The sequence below is a fragment of the Papio anubis genome, chromosome 6 (assembly GCF_008728515.1).
Source record: "Papio anubis isolate 15944 chromosome 6, Panubis1.0, whole genome shotgun sequence".
NCBI classification, from domain to species: domain Eukaryota; kingdom Metazoa; phylum Chordata; class Mammalia; order Primates; family Cercopithecidae; genus Papio; species Papio anubis.
The window spans coordinates 6671738-6690061 of NC_044981.1; the positions used below are offsets into that span (position 1 = coordinate 6671738).

At 48.6% G+C, this 18324-nt stretch overlaps 1 pseudogene; it reads right to left on the minus strand.

Moving 5' to 3' along the window:
* Positions 1 to 3693: 3693 nt before the first annotated feature.
* The window catches only part of LOC103883438, a 31917-nt pseudogene continuing 17286 nt past the window's right edge, over positions 3694 to 18324 (minus strand).

The following is an 18324-nucleotide window of genomic DNA, read 5'->3' on the forward strand; positions in this document are numbered from 1 at the left end:
CATGCCTAGCTCAGGACATTCTTGCAAGGGCAGCTATGATGTCTGTGGGTGGAACCAGATGACTTTGATCCCAAGAAAGGGCTCAGGCAGTCAGGCATGCACATTTGCAGCCTGAAGGCCATACACCATGATAGGAGGAAATGGAGCTTACCTTCCTTCCTTGCCCACAAACCTGATGTCACACTGTGAGTCCTACGAATGGGAGTCACTTTGCTCTTATGATTCTGAAAGAAGGTTTGTGGAGAGGCTTCCTTGGGAGGCTGGAAAGAGAGGGGCAGGTCTCTTCCCTGCCATGATACCAGCAAGCACTGCAGAAGTGAGATCCAGCAGTGAGTCTTCCTGGGCGGGAACAAAAACCTTCCTAGTTGCTATCTTTGGCCTAGTTATAAGGAGAGGAGATACCACCTGGATTCTATCCTTTATCTCACCAGTGGTGCCTGGAAGGCTTCAGATTTGCAGCATGCTTTGAAATGGCTGATTTTCTTCCTAGCAGATGGGCACAAGAACCCCTCTTCAGTGTTTCCAGAGGAAATTACGTGAAAGAATACAGTCAGCCCTCTGAGGATAATGGAGACAAGTTCCCACATATTGGTGGGCACATGCATGATGTAGGGAGCTTGTTTAATAGGCGGGTTCTGGGCCTCAGCACTAGTACTTTAATTCATGAAATCGAGCCAAGGGCCCAGGAATCTCCTTTTGAAATAAACCATGCATGTCCTTCAACACAAGGTCATCAGACCATTGAAAAACAGATAGAAATGATTGAAATCCATCAATTATTCAGGAAGTTTCATTTTGGATTTTTGGCAATGATCTTTTCTCCTTTTTTTTTTTGAGACAGGGTCTCACCCTGTTGCCCAGGCTGGAGTGAGGTGGTGTGATCACCACTCACCGAAGCTTCACCTTCCCATGCTCAAGCAATCCTCTTGCTTCAGCTTCCTGAGTAGCTGGGACTACAGGTGCACACCACCACACCCCATTAATTTGTTTTCAATTTTCTGTAGAGACAGGGTCTCACTATGTTGTCCAGGCTAATCTTGAACTCCTGGGCTCAAGTTATCCTCCCGTCTCAGGCTCCTAAAGTGCCGGGATTATAGGCCTGTACTTGGATGTTATCCATTAACTCTCTCTTCCCAGCTCCTCCTTCCTCAAACCCTATACCTCATCCATTTCTAATTTTCATACCAGAATTACAAAAATGTAGTGGCGTGACCCTAGGTAAGAGAATTGTTCTAGCATCCCACAATTTATGCCATCTGAACTCTTTATCAAGTATATGCTTTCTCCCTCAGATACATTCCACAGAAATCTGCTGAGCACGTGCTGGGGGCTCAGAAACCAGTAGGGCCTCAGTCCTTCACCTTCTCCGGGCTCCTTTTTCTGGTTTCTCTTGCCTCTGTTCACCTTTACCATCTCAACACCACTCCTTGGGAGCATCCAAATCCCTCCCCTCCCAGATGATGACCCAAGTCCCTGTGCCGGTCTTAGTCCACTTGCTCTCCCTTCTCATCTCACGCTCTCCCTTCTCGTCTCTCACTCTCCCGCTATAGTCACTCTCGCCTGAGATCTGGATAACTCCTCTGCACCAACCATCTGCCCACCCCCAGCACCTCAAACTCAACAACTCCCTCCCTCCCCAGCAACTCCTCCTGGGTTTCCTGTTTCCTGTTTCTGACACACCTACTTTCCCTGGGTCAAGACCTTGGAATCACATTTGATGCTTTTTTTTACCCTATTTAATCCCTTACCAAATTTTACTCACTTATTTTCTGTTTCTCTCCCCTCTGTCCCATTCATTTGCATCATGATCTTTGTGCTTGTCCTAAATTCAATTCTAGTCAAGCCTCTGGTTGCAAGAAAGAAATAACCAATCAACCTAAGGGGGTTATGAAAGACAGAGGCACATCTCACTGACACACAATGGAAATACAAGGGGCCTCATAGGAAACGAGATTAGACCTGGGATTGAGGCAGCTATGCTTCCAGTTTTTTTGTTTTTTGTTTTTTTTTGTTTTTTTGTTTTTTGCCTCCTCTGGGGCCATGTGGTTTCTTACCTGGACTTCTGTCTGCAGATTTGGCCTGTTCCCCTGCTTTTCTAGCTTGTTTATCTCCCCAAGTGATTATCCCAACCCCTCATGACCTTCCAGTGCAACTGTTCTCCAGTCTAAATACAGCCTTGGTCACTTGCTCAGATTCAGAAAGGAGAGGTTCACTGGACACTGGCCAGCCAATGGATTGCACTGGCCTCACCAGGAGCCCAGCTTTAATGCTTTAATACCAGGCAGAATCATGGTATTAACATCGATTCCTGGGTGTGGCCCTTCAGCAGCAGCTACTGGGAAGGTGCATTCCAGATGGGCTGTTCGGGGGTACCCCTTTATAGTCTACTGCAGTGCTTCCTAGAAGCTGGATGAAGGACCAGTGGCATGTCCAGAACCAAGTTCTTGCCTTTTTGTTATGAAATGAGAAAAACAGGCATGTATGTATGTGAGTGTGTGCATGTGTGTGTTGGGAGGAGAAATGATATGTTGATATAAAGTCCCAGATGTCCTTTTTGGGAAATACTGTCTACACAGCAATAACATCCTTCCTGCTTAGGGAAGCTAGCAGGTCCTTTTATTTACAAAGCGAGAGTGGGACTAGGTGGTTGTTTTTATTGTTGTTGTTGTCTATGCCCTTATTTGGCAAAATAGAATTTTGGGACATCTAGGTCAATCTCTTTAAGTTTTGGGGGAAACTTTGCTTGTCCATGAAATCCAAATGTCTTAGAAACACTAGGCTACGTCCTGGCTCTTTTCATAGCTTCCTAAAATGGTCTCTTGACCTTCAAGATCTCTTTTCCATCACACCACTGTCACATTAATCCCTCTAAAATGTTGTTGAGTAAAGTATTTCCTTGTTTAAGTCTGCAAGGGCTTTGCAATGATTGTGAAATCAAATAGAAAGTCCTCAGCCTGCACAAACTAGCTCCAACCTAAGGTCCCAGCCCTCTCCCACACCTCTCCCCACGCACACCATGTGCTTTAAACAAGCTCCTCCTTGCCCTTCTGACCCTTCCCCCCCAACTGCTGGGCCCCCTTTCCAGCCTATGCAGGTCCAATGATAATCCCTCCATGAAGTTCTCCAACACTCAGCTAAAGTGAATCTTCCCTAACTCTAAAGTCCTTTTACTAAAACATGCATACATTCTTAGACACACACAGCGTTCTGTGTCATTTGTGGTATTTTATGCCATTTCCTACCTACCCCACTCATCAGAGACCCTTGAGCTGCTACGTGCGTGGAGGAAGCGTGGTGAAGAGGAAGTCACAGAACATGGGATCCAAAGCATGACTCTGTTCTGGTATGACACTAGGAATGTCACTTGACTGGGATGGCCCTCCATTTGTTCATCTTCTCACTGGACTCACTGGAATGTATATTCCATGAAGACAGGGATTTATTTTATTTTATTTTATTTTTGAGGCAGAGTTTTGCTCTTATTGCCCAGGATGGTGTGCAGTGGCACAATCTCGGCTCACCACAACCTCCACCTCTCAGGTTCAAGCAATTCTCCTATCTCAGCCTCCCAAGTAGCTGAGACTACAGGAGTCTGCCACCACGCCCGGCTAATTTTTGTATTTTTAGTAGAGACAGGGTTTCACTATGTTGATCAGGCTGGTCTTGAACTCCTGACCTCAGGTGATCCACCCATCTTGGCCTCCCAAAGTCCTGGGATTACAGGCATGAGCTATTGCACCTGTTTTTTTTGTTTTTTGTTTTTTTTCTTTTTTTCCTAGGCAAAGAACTTTATTAACCTTTGTTTCAAACTTTATTCCCAGGCCTTTTCCAGCTTAAATAGCTGCAAAGAATGAAATAGTGTATAAGCAAAAGATGAAAAGAGCTGCAGTGTCCAAAGGACTTGGGCTTACAAATTATTAGAGATCTAGATTTTATCAGCTCCATAAACAAAAATTTCTTCAAATGCATTCATAATATAAGATAGCAGCTCCCAGCAACTTCTTCAAGGTGTATCTTCTTCAGAAGTTGGCTCAATTCAGTTTGTCTCATTCTTGGAAGCCTCATCAAAATTCTCCACAAGATCTGGAACTTCATTATATCATCCTCTCCAGTAGCAAGTGGCGCTTTTCTGTCCACAGGTTATTTGTGCAGAGCTTCAGCCAGTCTGCTTAACCTGGTGAGACTGTCTGCACCAAGCTGGTTTAAGATGCCAGGTGGCATTTCTATCAGCTGCTCTGTCTCAGCAGGGCCTATAATGTTGAAGGTGTTTGCTGCCAGAGATGCCGGAACTTTAGGTTTGTGAAAGTGGATCACTGTTCCTTGGTTTGTACACACATTCACCTCTTCAATACTAGAGGTATTGTTTAACCCTAACTTCTTTAAGGAGAACTGAAGATTTTATCATCTGCTGTGGCTGTCCTATGAACCACTTTCTTCTTTTTGCCGGCAGTTCCTTTCCCACCAATGCGCACTTGTACCTGTAATTTGTGGAGTTTTCCCTGGTTCATGATTATTTCTTTCATCTTGTCGGAGGAGATAAGGGGCAGTGCGGGAGTCTAGGGTGGGTGTTCAGGGGGTCTCAGGTGGACCAGCTGAGATTAGGCGTACACACGTGGGGATGCCCATTTGTTCATCTTTAAACTGGAGATGGTGATGCCAGCCCCTCAAAGTCATTGCGAGGTGACTCAGATAAGCCACGCAAAGTTCCTGGAAAGCAGTCACTGATGAATAAATGGTGTTTCCTCCCTTGCTTGCCTACAATGAAGACTTGTAAAATATTTGTCCAACCGAGAACATCTTGAATAAGTTAAAAGAGGGGAAAAAATCATATTCAGATGTGAAAGTGATTTATAATTTACCTCCAGGGAAGACTCCAGAAGAGTTCAAAATCACCTGAGTGACACATTGCATTGAAAAAAGTGCCCTGCTTCCCAGTTGACCTCAAAGGACAATGCTCATTTGGAAACATGAACTCAGGCATGTTCTGCTTTTATTTTCAAAAAATGTCATTTCTCTCCATGGTGGCCGCACCTCATAAACGGGGCAGTTTGGCTTTTAGCATCTCTCCATTCTCTGCTCAACCTTGGTAGACTGGCTTGACGATCACCTAAATGGGTCAAAATCAGGCAAAAAGATTACGAGACATAGAAACCTCTGGAGAGACCATCTACCTCTGAATTTCCCGCTAAGTAAGCATGAACATCCGTATGGAAGAAGCCACTTTGTATTACTTGCTGCTAAAAATGCCATAACTGGGCACGGTGGCTCACGTCTGTAATCCCAGCACTTTGGGAGGCTGAGGCAGGAAGATCGCGAGGTCAGGAGATCGAGACCATCCTGACTAACACGGTGAAACCCCGTCTCTACTAAAAAAATAAAAAATAAATAAAAAATAAAAATTAGCTGCGTGAGGTGGTGGGCACATGTAGTCCCAGCTACTCGGGAGTGGGGCCTGGTGGGAAGTATTTGGATCATGAGGGCGGATCCTTCATGAGTGGCTTCATGCCATCCCCTTGGTGATGAGTGAGTTCTTTCAAGACCTGGTTGTTTAAAAGTGTGTGGCAGGAGAATGGCGTGAACCTGGGGGGTTCATAACTGATTTAAACAAAAGAAAGAATTATGCCAGGTTCTCTTGTAGTCAGAAATCAGGTTGAGACCACAAAATGTGTTAAGCGGAAATGGGCTTAAGGAGTCATAGAAAGCACATTGATCCATGCCTGGGTGTGGAGCCCTTGCTAGGCACCAGGTGCTTTCTTTTTTTTCTTTTTTTTTTGAGATAGAGTCTCACTCTATCACCCAGGCTGGAGTGCAATGGCGCGATCTCAGCTCACTGCGACCTCCGGCTCCTGGGTTCAAGCAATTCCCCCTCCTCAGCCTTCCGAGTAGCTGGGACTACAGGTGCTCACCACCACACCTGACTGATTTTTGTAATTTTAGCAGTGATGAGATTTTGCCCCGTTGGCCAGTCTGGTCTTGAACTCCTGACCTCAGCTAATTCACCTGCCTCGGCCTCCCAAAGTCCTGGGATTACAGGCACGAGCCACCGAGCCCAGCCCACCAGGTACTACTCTAAACCTTTCGTGCACTTGGTCTCTTGCAGCCTCCTATGAGCCAGATGTTCTTACTGCTCCCTCCAGCGATGAGGAAACGAAAGCAACAAGAGGCTGACTAAATTACCCAAGGTTTCAGAGCGAGTGTGTGTAACAGCAGGATTTGCACCCAGGCAGTTGAGCTCTGGGGTTCACCTTCTTTCTCACTACCCCACTGGGCACCTGGTAACAGATGGTTCCCCCCAGAGGCCATCATTTGGGGTACAACCTGCCTGAAAGGGTCCATATTCTTCACGTTTGGTCTCATTTCCAGAGGGGAGGAAATGAAGACAGCATGGATGCAAAGAATGATCTGTTCCGTGCCTCAAGCGCATCGATATGGTTTGGGTCTGTGTCCCTGTCAGATCTCATGTAAAATTGTAATCCCCAGTGTTGAAAGTGGGGCCTGGTGGGAAGTATTTGGATCATGAAGGCGGATCCTTCATGAATGGCTTAACGCCATTCCCTTGGTGATGAGTGAGTTCTTTCAAGAGCTGGTTGTTTAAAAGTGCGTGGCACCTGCTCCCTCCCTCTCTCTTACTTCCACTCTGGCCATGTGATGTGCCTGATCCTACTGCACCTTCTACCGTGAGTGAAACTTCCTGAGGCTTTGCCAGAAACCAAGCAGATGCTGATACCATGCTTCTTGTACAGCCTGCAGAACTGTGAGCCAATTAAACCTCTTCTCTTTATAAATGACCTAGTCTCAGGTATTCCTTTATAGCAATGCAAGATTGGCCTAACACACCCATGTTTTCTCTCTAGCAGTTTTAACATCTTCCTCACACTCTCCAGGTCACCCACTCTGTCCACCCCTTGCTGCTTCCCTGCACCGCATCTCTGTACTTTGAGATCCTGGCCTTCCTGCTCTCCCTTTCATGCCCAGGCCAGCAGCTCCTCTTCCTATCAAGGGCAAGTCCATGTTGTTTTTACAGATGCTTCCTTCCAGTCAGTCTTCTTTTGAGGAAATGTATTCCACTTTCAGACAGAGATGAGAGGAAAAATCAAAGTAACCAAACATAGAGAAAACATGTAGTGTGCAAAGCCCCTTACCCCTACTCAATAAACAACTGCTAAAATCTTGGTAGCGATGCCTAACTCTTACAAATTCAGTTCAGTTCTATACATTTCAGGCTTACGAGCACTTGCAAATATCACAGTTAAGACGTGTTAAACACCTCTTCTTTCATTAAAACATAAAATCTCACAAATAAATCCACAATAGTAACAGGTTGAGCGTATGCCCTTCCAAGCACAGTCAAGGCAACCACCTGTGTTCTTTTTCTACCTGACAAAATATAGCTGTCATGCTTTAGTCACAGAATTACAATGCTTTGCTTTCATGACAATAAGTACTGATTAGGTTTTTAACATGTGCCAGATTCTGTGCTCCCGGGAAACCAAAACTGTGTGTCCAACAGTCCCTGGAAGCTGACGCCATGTTCTGTAAGAAGATGATAGAGTTCCAGCGCAGAATACCTCCTCGCCCTGAAAGCCCTCACAGTGCTTCATCAACAGTGATCTCTGCTGAGCAGAGGCACAAAGAGGCAACGCGACATTTGGTGACAGCAATAGACTAGGACTTGGGATCTCTGCCGCTTGGTGGCCCTTGCAGTTGCTGCTTTGCTTTTTAGGACACCTTTCTTGCTTGTCCCTGTGGGTAAATGCTGACTTACTCTGCAAAACCGTGCTGAAAAAATGTCTCCTCGATTCCCCAAGACCCAGAAATTTTCTATTTTGCACTGTTCACTGCAGCTCGTGGCTGCCACATTGATTGAGTAATCATTCATTTGCAACTTTAAAAGGAAGAGAACTCACTCTATTCATCCTTGGAATCCTCATCTCCCCACGCTGTCCCTCAGCACTCATAACACTGTGGCTGGCAAAGGAAGCCGGTGGAAGCCGGATGAATAAAACATGGGTGAGTGGCAGAATGTACACCACTGGTGAAGGAGGTTCACTCCCTCAAGGATGTCACTTTGTTCACAGATTTCCCCAGCTTTGGCCTCCTCTTCACGTCTTCCCTCCCCATCCCAACTGTAAAAAGACGTAAAGATGGCGTCCTAGTCCTTTTTCTATTGTTTATAACAGAATACTGGAGACTGGGTGATTTAGAAGAAATGAAATGTCTTTCTTACAGTTCTGGAGGCTGGGAAGTCCAGGGTCAAGGGGCTGCAGTTAGGGAGAGCCTTCCTGCTGGTATGGACACTACAGAGTCTCATGACAGCACAGGGCATCTTGTGGGGAGGGGGCTGAGTGGGCAGGCACAGGCCTCTCTTCCTGTCATAAAGCCAGCCACTCCCAAGACAACGCTTTAGTTCATTAATCCGTTAATCTGTGAATGGACCCAATCACCTCTCTTTTTCTTTCTTTTTTTTTTTTTTTTTTTTCTTTTTTTTGAGACAGAGTCTCACTCTGCCACCCAGGCTGGGGTGCAGTGGCGAGATCTCGGCTCACTGCAAGCTCCATCTCCCGGGTTCAAGCTGTTCTCCTGCCTTAGTCTCCCGAGTAGCTGGGACTACAGGCATCCGCTACCATGCCCAGCTAATTTTTTGTATTTTTAATAGAGACGGGGTTTCACCATGTTAGCCAGGATGGTCTCGATCTCCTGACCTTGTGATCCACCCGCCTCGGCCTCCCAAAGTGCTGGGATTCCAGGCGTGAGCCACCGCGCCCGGCCAACCCAGTCACCTCTTAAGGGTCCTACCTCTCCATCCTGCCACACTGGGGCTTGAATTTCCACAGGAGTTTGGGAGGGAGCAAACATTCAAACCCTAAGCATGGAAAGAGTCTCATCCATGATACAACAACCTTCCTTGAACATTCCTTCCCAGCCATCTAAAGCCTTTTGAAAACTGGCTGCTTGGTTTTCACGAGGCCAGAAAATTTTATAAAAGCCAACTGTGGTTCTAAGAAAAGATTTTGCTGAGTGAAGTGAAACTCCTCTCATCGCTGCCTGCAGACTGAGGGCAACTTCCCCAGTGTGGCCTCTAGAGAGGAGGGGGAGCCCCAGCTGAGCCTGGGTGGTGAGGAGTGGGAGTCAGGGGGCACTGAGGGTCTTGCTCCACTTGTGAAGGAATGAGCATAAAGAAGGCCTGGCCCAGGAGCCCACGGCTTACAGAGAGAGAGAGGAGCCAGCGTCCTATCTCTGCAGCTGCTTTTCCCTCTGCTGTGAAGCTCTTAACCCACAGATACTCAGCTCACCCTGAATGGAAAACACTAGCCAAATGCCACCTCCTCCAGGAAGTCTTCTGGGGTTCTTCTGGCCAGAATTGACCCCCCTCTCCATTATTCTCCCTTGTCATGGCCCTATTCTACCCAGGGACATTGCTGTGTTTGTTAGCCTGATGGTAAACCCTAGAGATCGGTGACTGTATCTTAATCTTTTCGTTCCCTCCACCCTATCCGTACTCATTCTCCCTCTCCTTTCTCTTTCTCTCTTTCTGTCTCTGCATTTTTCTCTCCATCTCTCCATCTCTCTCACTGTATATCTCTCTGTCTCCCTCACCCTCCATCTCTCCATCTTTCTCTCTGTTTCCCTCTGTGTCTCTCTCTCACTCTCCCTCTGTCTCTCACATGCCTTCACATTCTGTTTTTCTCTCCCTCTTCCTCTCTCTCGCACACGCAGAAACACACACACACACACACACACACTCACTCAGCACGGTGCTGGTCCCGAGAACCTTTCAAAAGAGCCTGTTGAGTAGCTCTCAGAGAATCTCTCCACTTCCACAAAGAAAGGGTGACTAATTCCTTCCAGTGCTTGATAGGGAGAAGTGAGTTTTCAAATCTGTCTGAAACACAAAAACTGAACTCAAGCCACACCAGTTCAGACCCTTTGGTGGCCCAAGAAAATACTCACCCACTTTCACACCGCTCCTAGATTTTCCGGTTCCCTTGCATTTCAGAAGCAGAGTAGCTGCCCCCACTCCTGGGTGCCTTGCTTCGTGCCCATATCATCCTCTTACAATAAAGCTTCTGAGACTCTGTGCAACATAATGTTGCAGAGATGCCATGGAGAACCATGAATTTACAAGTGAGGAAACCAAGGCCCTGAGGACAAGGTGCTGGCCCCCAGTTTCACAGCCCGCTGGTGTCAGGACTCGGGCTCAGGCCTCCGGCTCTGCAGAGCGTTCCCCTTATGGTGGGTGACAGGTCCCCCGACAGTGACTTCTGCTTGGTTTTCCTTTTTTTTTTTTTTTTGAGATGGAGTCTCACCCTGCCACCCAGGCTGGAGTGCAATGTGGCAATCTCATCTCACTGCAACCTCCACCTCCCGATTCTCCTGCCTCCGCCTCCTGAGTAACTGGGATTACAGGCATGTGCCACCATACCTGGCTAATTCTTGTATTTTTAGTGGAGACAGGGTTTCACCATGTTGGCCAGGCTGTTCTTGAACTCCTGACCTCAGGTGATCTGCCCACCTCGGCCTCCCAAAGTGCTGGGATTACAGGCATGAGCCACCGCGCCCAGCCTGGTTTTCCATTTAAAAAGAATTAAAGGTTTCATGTCTTATGGTACTGCCGACTCTTAAGATTCAACTAATAAGGAGGAGAAAAAGAAATTTGAACGGGGGAGGCACCAGATCCCTTCACAAACCGTGACCTTCCTGTAGACTGGCCGCAGGGGCTGCCTGACCACACCTCGCCTGCAGCCATGCCTGGCGCGCTTACTTACTGCAATGTGGGACAGTTTCCTGACCTTGGGGGAGGCCATGGGGATGGGCGGCCACGGTGGGGTGGGATGCCCTGGCCTTGCTCTGCGAGACAGCCCTGCTCCCTGCCTCCTTCCTGCACCTGTGGTGAGAGATGATAAACTTGACAAGGCCCCAGCGAGTGGCTGCAGTTCCAGGCGGTGTGGCACCCTAGTGGAAATACATGGGGAAAAGCAGGGCCAAGCCCCCAAGCATGAGGGCAGAAAGGGTCAGGGAGGGAACAGGAAAGAAGCATTACCGCATTGCCGCTGCCAGGAGTCAGAACACTTGAGCCTTTTAAAATAGTGAGTGGCAGGGCTGGAGAGTTTCCCCTGGGTGTGAATGAATAACTAACCCAGGGATTACAACGCTTGGCTTCCTTGCTCTTCCCTCTGGGCCTGGAATGGCTCCTGCCTCAGTTTACCCATCTGAAAACTACCTAACGAGGTGCATCCTCAGCCTAGGGGTGGGAAAGGATGAGTGAGCAGAGGTCAGGGGGATGGCCCAGGTGGCTGGCTGCATTCTCTGCCGTCCGCCCTCCTGCCCTCCTTCTGGCCACGTCACCTCTCCTCCCTCTCCTGGAATCAGATTGACCCAATCACAGCCTGATCATCCACCTTCCACCCCGTAGGCATCTCCCGAGACACACTGGGTGGAGGATGACTGTGCTACCTCTCCTCACCAAAAATCTCTCCCTTCTATGAGCACCTCCCTGCTGGGACTAGCCCTGCCTCTCAGGTCACCAGCTGCCGCACCAGCCCTTGTGCGTGCTGGGAGACAACACCATCACTCAGCTCATCACAATCTCTTCTTGCCCCCTCAGTGTCGTTCTTGCTTCCACAAGGGTGCTGGGCACCTGACATCAGCACCCAGCTCCTTCAGACACACCCCCCTGCCATCTGCTTGAATCAGGGGCCAATACAGAGAGGCAACCTGGAGTCCTCAGGGTCCCCGCGAGCTGGGGACAGAGTGGTCATCATTACTTACATGGTCAAGATGTCCTCTTTGTCCTTGGTCATGTGCTTGTTCTTTGCTGGAGGGAAAAAATTGATGGATGTTATTCTTTAATAAAAGTTTAAAGAAAAAAGAGTGGAGGGAGTGCCAAGGAGCCAGAGGATGGTGTACAAATTGGGAGAAAGGGGAGGTGAGGGAGCACCTGCTCAGAGGCAGCCCTTTTGAGGCCATGCAGTGACACCTGGAACTTGAGGTGAGCCACAGCATGATGGGCCGCTTCCCGTCCAAGGCACCACCGCGGAGGCTCCCTGTGAGATCTGAAGAGTGAGGAAGGTGAGGACGGCCACCAACCGAGACAGCGCGGCCAAGCTGGGTTCTCTGACCCAGCCTTTTCACGTGCCTAGTGTGGCATCAGCAAACAAAAAGGAACTGCGAGCACTGCCCTTGTCCCCTGCTGAGCCCTGGAGAAGCCCTGCAGTCCTGCTCTGTCGGATGAGGCTTTGTCACAGAGGAAGCATCGCGTTTGTCATTGCTAATGATGAACAGGTGACAGGGCACTGCCAAGTGCTGAACCTCATGAGGGCACAAGCAAGCCACCCACCAGGAATTAAAGGGGGTCATGGGGTTTACTCAGAACAAGCCAGGTGCCTTTCAAGCAGGGATTGTGTAAACCTCACCATAGCCTAATCAGGTCTATGTCGGAGCCTCATTTGCAGATACAGACACTGAGGCCCAGAGAGGCTGTCATACACCACGGTTGCACAGCAGCTGGGGGAGCCAGGATTTGAACCCAAGACTCCAAAGCCCCTTCTCCTTGCCTTGCGCAAGCTGCCCTCTCATGAGATCGGCAGGCAATCTCGCTATCATTGAGCGTCTAAAGCTGTCGCCAGAGGAAGGTGGAAAGGTGAGGACACACCGCTTCTCCTCACTGTCCAGCAAGTCCCTGCCTGACTCCTGCCCTGCCTCAGGGGAAGGAAACACAAAAAAGGCAGATCCTTTCCTGGTGCTGGACACACCCCGTGACGTGTCCCAGGGGTATGTGGATGCTTCTGTCCTGAGTGAGCCATCAAGGCCGGGCGAGAACCAAGCGTCTTGCGGTGCTGAGACACACCTGGGGCCAGGCTCCTCCTTCGGGGAGGAAGAAAGATGTGGCGAGATGAGTAATGAGGCCAGGCAGGGAGGAACCTGGCTGGTTTCAGTTAACGCAGGTTGGGAAAGCACCCAGCTACTTTCTGTTCAGGACACCACTCTGCGGGGAGGGCTCCTCTCTTCACGGTTCTGTTTCATTGCGATATCTGTCCTGATGCGTCCAAATGCTGTCTATGACCCTTCTGCAACCTCAGTGCCTCAGAAGTGGCTAGCGGTCCTTGATTTGGCCATAATGTCCTGCAGATTGGACCTTATTTCCATCTCCTCAGAAGCTTTTTGGAAACAAGAAAGGCCATTTGAGAGTGCAGGGGTAAGAGGGCCCCAGGAGAGCCTGAGGCTGATGCCAAGCTGATGGGGCCAATCTAGCCCACAGGAGCCTAGAAGGAATATGTCTGACTTCCTGCTCCAAGAGTATGGGAGGGGAAGAGGAGGCAGAAGATAGAAAAGGGGAGACAGTGTCTGCCTGGCGGGGTTTTAGGGCAAGGTGCAGGAAGAGGATAGGGTGCAGGCCAAGGCTAGCATGACGCCAGCACATCCCTGGCTGGACAGAGGTGCTGCTGCCGGCAAGAACCCACCTCATACTCATCCTCATCTGTTGCCTGTTAAAGACTCCATGGTTTCCACAGAAACAAAACGAGTCCCATCTGCAGGTGGGGCAGTCCTCTTGTCCCTCTTTCTGCCTCACCCTCGTTTCTCACTGCCTGTCTCCTCCCTCTCCCTTCCTCCTTTGCATCTCTGTCTTCCCCCTGAACCTCTTCAACACCACCGTTCCCTTATCTCCACTCTCTTTCCTCCCCCTCCCATCCTGCTCATGCCCACTAGAAATGGGAGCACCAATTGGGCACACTCTGCAGTGCCCACTCAGGCACTCCCAGCCCTGGCAGCTGTGGCATAAGCTGCCAATTGGTCCCAATATCCTATTTTACCATTCTGCCAATTTTCAGCTATGCATGAGATCACTCAGAATATTGCCTTCACTTTACTTCTAGGTGTGGCACTAGGATTAAGTCTGGGTCAATGAAAAGTCAGCAGGTGTGTTGTGTGCAACTTTCTTTTTTATTTTAGAGATGAGATCTCACGATGTTGCCCAGGCAGGACTCAAACTCCTGACTCAAGCAATCCTTCCATCTCAGCCTCCCTAGAAGCAGAGACAACAGGCTGGTGCCACCATGCCCAGCATAGTGTCCAACTTTTTGGAAGTGATCACAGATAAAGGCAATGTGCCTCAATCGTTCCTTTCCACCGACCTTGTGAGCAGGAATGTGGACATGATGGCTGGAGCTCATGCAACCACTTTGGCATATGAAGTATATGTCTGAGCCAGTGTATCTACTTCCCAGGATCTGCTCAAGTGTGGTTTCCCTGCTCAGTACCACCATTAAACTTCTGAGAGGATCACCTGACATCACCACCTTCTAGCAGACCATGAAAGAGTTTTTATTTTTTTTTAATTAGGTTCATTGAGTTTCACATCATCTTGTGGCAGAGATTACGGTGCCATGACGCTTCACTGGCCTGGTCAGGCTGGGCCCATGGTGGCGGATGTTCCTGACTTCCCATGTTGCTTGCAGGCACAACCCAACAGCACATTGCTTCATGCCTCACGTCACATGCCTCCCACCTCCTGCCTCAGGGCTTCCCTGTTACTGTGAAGAGCAAGATACCCTGGGATCTACTCATTCTGGTAGACACGCGGCCTTTCCAGACCAGGCCTGTTGGGCTGTAGACTGAGATGGGCAGGTGGAGAGTCCCCCTGACTCACGCCCACTCACTGGCTGGCCCCAGGTCCTGTGTTCACAGTGCAGATGCTTCTGCTGCTGTTTCAGGAGCTGCTTTTCCCTGCTAGGAGATGCCAGCTGGTGCCACCTGGAAGTGTGGAGTCCTGCTGCCCCGTGAAGCCAACTTTGACTAGTGGGGGACATGACCAGGCAGACAAATTTTTCTCCCTTCCTCTCATATTTATTATTCCAAGCCCAGTGGGTCTTTCTAGAGACACTCTGTGAAACTAAACAATTAGCTGCTTTTGTTGAAAGCTGGGGCCAGCCTCGTAAAACACCCCTTTGTATTCTACTCCTTCCTTCTCGGCCTCACCTCTTTCCCCCTTCCTCTTGCTTCCTGGAGTTGCATTCCTCAAGAAAGTATTGGTGCATTAGCTTTGGCCTCAAGCTCTGGTTTTTAGAGAACCCAAACTAAGACAGGGAGACACATGGAGGATAGCAAAGAAGAGATGCGGAAGGAGCTGGGGCCCTAAGAATTGTGGCGTTGCCAAACCCCTCCTGGACTGGGGGCTTCTTGGCCTTTCACCTGGGGGAGAAACAAATGTCTTTTTCATATTTAAGCTACAGCTATTCAGGACTTTCTCTTACCTGTAACCTTTTCCTAATAAATGTAGCTGCACAGGCGGGGCTTGGTGGCTCACGCCTGTTATCCCAGCACTTTAAGAGGCTGAGGTGGGCAGATCACATGAGGTCAGTAGTTCAAGAACAGCCTGGCCAATATGGAGAAACCCCATCTCTACCAAAAATACAAAAATTAGCCAGACATCATGGCATGCACCTGTAATCCCAGCTACTCGGGAGGCTGAGGCAGGAGAATCCCTTAAACCCAGTAAGTGGAGGTTGCAGTGAGCTGAGATTGCACCAGTCCTCTCCAACCTGGGCAACAGAGTAAGACTTTGTCTCAGAAAAAAAAAAAAAAAAAAATGCAGTTGCACATCCAAATCACCTCTGGGTTGCAATTCCCTGGACAGCACCAGCCCATTATTAAAATACTCTTTCTCCTTCATTCCCATTTCACTTTCACTGGCATTGCCTTATTTTGATCCGTGCAACATTCCTACAAGGCAGGTTGGACAGATGTAATTATTCCTTTCCATTCACCACCCCTTCCTACCCAACTCCCTGCTTAAAGGTTAAGGAAATGAAATCTCTTTGAGGTTATATGATTTCCCTCAGGGCAAGTGCTAATGAGAGAAAATCCCTGGTCTCCTCGGCCATTAGGCCAGACTGCACCACCATTTCTCCCCGACCCTTTACAGGCCACGCAGTTTGGAAGTCACCAGATTTTCGGTTCTCCTCCCAGGCACACCGTGGGATTGCCTTTTCTGCTGTCTTAGTTAGAAGTAGCCAAAAGGCAATGCACACAGCAATGTTGTGTCTAGGCGGAAGCTCCAGAGAGCAGCGATGACTCATCCAGCGTGTCTTCCTCTATCCTGAGGACAGCAGAACTAAGGATGGTGCCTGCTCGGCCACTGGTTCCTGAAATGAGGCCGATGTGAAGAAGGGCATCGCCCCAACCGTAATGGACATATAATGAGAAAGAGAACTAAGTAGGGCTGGGGGATGTTTGTTTATGCACCATAACCCAGCCCCTCCTGCCGTGACTAGACATGCACTAAATAGGTCCCGTTCTGGGATTGTAGCTCATTTTCATTTGTTTTTAAAGGGGACAAATCTAAGCCAGTTTTATTAAAATATCAAAGATCTTCTCAAATTCCAACAGCCCTGAGAGGGTCAGGAAGGGTGTGCCTGTGTTAGTTGAAGCACTCGCAGCAAGGATTCTGAAAAGCCTTCGAGATTAAAGCCAAGGGATGTGCTTTTGTTTCAGAGCTCAGAGGCCTGTACTCAAAAGAGTGGCTTCCAGGTTTCTGTTATCAAATGGAACTTTTCCACACCCCTGACACAGATTAGACATTCTTGCTAAGAAAATTGGTTTTTGTTTTTAAAGGAAAGCTTTTCTCTAACATGTAAGGCATTTATCATTTCATACGTAGGAAGAGACAAGTGTCCCAACAAAGGTGATTTGCCCGCTTGTTCTCCCTCCAGCTCTAGGAAGAAACCCCTCCAGTGAATTCCATCAGCTCCTAGGCCTTCTGTCCCTGGGTGCAGAGAGCTGGTAAACACTACGTTGAACAAACTGGGGAGAAATAAATCCATTCCTCCTTAAAATCCCTGAGCCTCTCTGGAAGCCACAGTTCTTGGGGAAGGGGTGGGTTGATTCCCTCTGCAGTGACTCTGGATGCATCTCAGAACGGAAAGAGAGAATTTGCCTCTCTGGGAGGCAGAATAGCCCCAACACAAGGCTCCCCCTTATTTGTGGAAGCGTGGCAAGATCAAGGCTATGTTTCCTGCCCAAACCCAGGAGAATTAAACACTTCAAAAATGACATGAAATTCTCACTGGAAGCTGTGAGCTCTTTGCTTAGGCAAAGGAGACTCATGGATCTTTTGAGCTTGTAATCTTTATGAACTCTTCAGGCACTGCAGTTCTGTTCTGAGCTAATATATTGCCCTTGTCCAGATCTCGCAGGGGGTTCTCCTCCTGCCCACTCCCCGGGTGCAACCTTCCCATTGTCAAGATCCCTCTTGCCACAGTTGGTCTTTGCAGCCCTTCAAAGTTACTCTAAGCCCAGCCCATCTCCTATGCAACTTCAAGCCACTTGCTCCCTTTTGGACTCGTAATTTTACCATTTCAAGCTAGTAATGGAATCCCTAAAACTTAATTATGTACTTAATTGTTCCAATGCGCTGTGTCTTTACCCAACTTCACTGTAAACTGCACAGAGCAGGCATTACACCACATTTTCTTTGATTGCCATCCTGCTCTTTCCACGGGGATTGTGCTGAGGGTGCATTAGTCCCTCAACAAACACTCTGTCTGTTTCATTTCGCATGAGGGCTGGACCCAGGCTGTTTTCTCCTTTTAATGTTTTAAAATAGATTGTGAGTCAAAGCACTGACAACTGCCACCACTGGGGCACAAATAGGCCTCCGTGTCCCACCTGGCCAGAGTGACAATGGTGTGATCACGGCTCACTGCAGCCTTGGACTCCTGGGCTCAAACCATCCTCCTGCCTCAGCTTCCCAAGTAGCTGAGACTACAAGCAGGCTCCACCATACCTAGCTAGCAAGACATTTTTTAATCCCTAGAGTCCAGTGTCTTTCTCTCATGTGCAGGTTGCATCTTCTACAGATTCTTTTGAAACTCTTCCAACCTCGTTTGACCTGCTTTGCTTTAACTAAATGTGTTTTGTTCTGTCTGCTGAAAGGATGGGAAGTGGGGTGGAATAGCCCAGGATTGATGGACACCTGGTTGCTGGTCCTGTCTTAACCTCTCTGAGCCTTAGATCCCAGATCTGCAAAATGGGTACTAAACAGGAACCGAGTGAACTCTGAAGTCCTTCCAGCTTTGTGGCTGCACAATTTGGAAAGCACAAATTGTGATTGGAAGCACAAATTGCGATTGCATGATTTGGGCCTCCTCCACTTCTGTCTGAAGGTCCCTGTGTCTGTATTACAATTGGCTATTTGGAACAGTCCTTCACTTTATTAATGGGGTGGGTAGTTTGGGGAAAGAGGTGTCTCCTGGAGTCCTCCAGGCACAATGAGGGGGGAAGAAAGTAGGAGCTTTAGTTTTCTCTGGTGAACAGGGACCACCTACC